The 2,187-nt window shown below is 36.0% G+C and overlaps 1 non-coding gene across 1 annotated transcript; it reads left to right on the top strand.

The window, feature by feature from the left end:
• The first annotated feature begins 787 nt into the window (after nucleotides 1-787).
• TRNAG-UCC lies at nucleotides 788-860 on the top strand. Its single transcript has one exon. It is a non-coding gene; the product is annotated as a tRNA-Gly (tRNA).
• The last annotated feature ends 1,327 nt before the right edge of the window (nucleotides 861-2,187 follow it).

The raw sequence follows: 2,187 nt of genomic DNA, 5'->3' as shown, positions 1-2,187 counted from the left end.
TTTTAGGAATTTACCCTGAAGAGTCTCTTCGACAAACATGAAACAACATATGCAAAAGCGTATTTGCTGGCATTATTCGTGAAAGCAGAATATTGGAAACCCCCTAAATTCTGGTTCACGGATTAAACAAACCCTCCCGATGGAATACTGTGTAGCCATTTTGAAAAATGAGGAAGATTTCCATTAGCTGATATGGAGTGATTACCAGGACAAATTGTTCAATACATAGTACACTACCTTTGGGTAAGAAAGATGGGAGACGAGAGATATATCTGAACAAAGAAACACTGGAACAGTAAACTAGAAACTAACAAAATGGTTACTGTTCGGGGTAGGCAAGAAGACAGTGGATGAGACAGGATGGGAATGAGATTTCTCTAAATATACTTTCTTATATAATTTCAGCTCTTGAACCACATAAACATTTTGCATATTTAAAAATATATCAAGAGAGATTTTCAAAAATCCTAAAGTTGAATATAAATGGTAGCAAATGAATCCAACTATATGTTAAATTAATAATATAACCTCACAGAAAAAGAATATAAGAATTGTAAATTTTGAACACAATTCATGGACTTCGTAAGAACAAAAGAACCACACACAAAAGAAATCTGGAGCTTTACTTAGTAGGTTTGTTGTTGATAAATGGTATTGGTATATAAATTTTAAAACTGTTTCTATTTTTGTATTAAAAATAGAAAAAAAAAGAATAACTATATAGATGTTGGGAACCAGAGACTTCACTGTGAAAAAAGGGAGATAAAATATGGAATTGAGGGATACTTCCCTGATGGTACAGTGGTTAGGACTCTGCACTTCCACTGCAGGGGCCATGGGTTTGATCCCTGGTCAGGGAACTAAGATCCCACAATCCATGTAGAGGGGGAAAAAAATTTTTAATAGGGGAAGGTGGGGAAGAGTCCTGAAGTGTTGGAGTTGAATTGGAGGTATCAGTATGTTGATTTTTTTTTAATTAACTTTATTGAAGTATCATATATCTACAACAAAACTACATAGATTTATTTTTTTAATTTTGGCTGCATCACCAAGATAACAGTTATGCACCAGTGTAACTACCAATCCAACCCAATTAAGATCTAGGACATTTTCATCAGCCCAGAAAATTCCCCCACTCTCCTTTGCACCTAGTCTCTCTCTCTTCTCCCATCTTAGACAATTTGATTCCTATAATCTAAGATTTGTTTTGTTGTTTCTGGAACTCATATAAATGCCACCATTCAGCATATCTGGCTACATCAATTCAATATAGAATCTGTGAGATCCACTCACATTATTGTGTATCAGCACTTCACTCATCTTTGCTGCTAAGTAATATTCCACTGTATGAATATATTAAAATGTAGTTATCTATTCATCAGTTGATGAACATTTGGGTTATTTCTAGTTTTGGACTCTAATGAATCAAGCTGTTATAAATATTTAGGTGCAAGTCTTTGTATAGGCACATATTTTCATTTCTCTCAGGTAGATGTCAGTCAGTCAAATTGCTGGGAGGTGTAACATAATATACACTCAGTTCTACAAGAAGCTGCCCATCTGTTTTCCAAAGTGGTTCTACTTCTTATATTATTTTTTAATTAATTAAATTTTTGTTCCTGCACTAACTTTCTCTGTTCTTTGTATATTTTCTATTTCATTAATTTTTGCTCTTCACTATTGCCTTTGGGTTTAGCTTGTTCACTTTTTTACTTTTATTCTTTTTTTGAGATAGTATTCATATAACTGCCACTATAAACGTGTATAATTTGGGCTTCCTGGTGGCTCAGTGGTAAAGAATCCGCCTGCCAATGTGGGAGACACACGTTTAATCCCTGGTCCAGCAAGATCCCTCATGCCGCAGAGCAACTAAGCCTGTGTACCGCAACTACTGAGCCTGTGCTCTACAGCCTGCCCACCACAGCCACTGAAGCCCGTGCGCCTAGAACTAGTGCTCTGCAACGAGAAGCCACTGCAATGAGAAAGCCACGCACTGCAACTAAAGAGGAGCCCCCACTCACCGCAACTAGAGGAAGCCTCACAGCAATGAAGACCCAGCACAGCCAAAAATAAATAATTACTAAAAAAAAAAAAAACATGTACAATTCAATGGTTTTTAGTATATTCACTATGTGTGCAATAATCGCCATCATCTAATTCCAGAACATTTTCATTACTCTATTAGCA

The sequence above is a fragment of the Bubalus bubalis genome, chromosome 5, assembly GCF_019923935.1.
Source record: "Bubalus bubalis isolate 160015118507 breed Murrah chromosome 5, NDDB_SH_1, whole genome shotgun sequence".
Taxonomy (NCBI): Eukaryota; Metazoa; Chordata; class Mammalia; order Artiodactyla; family Bovidae; genus Bubalus; species Bubalus bubalis.
The sequence above is the reverse complement of the archived record's forward strand: the minus strand, read 5'-3'. Positions and strand labels throughout refer to the sequence as shown.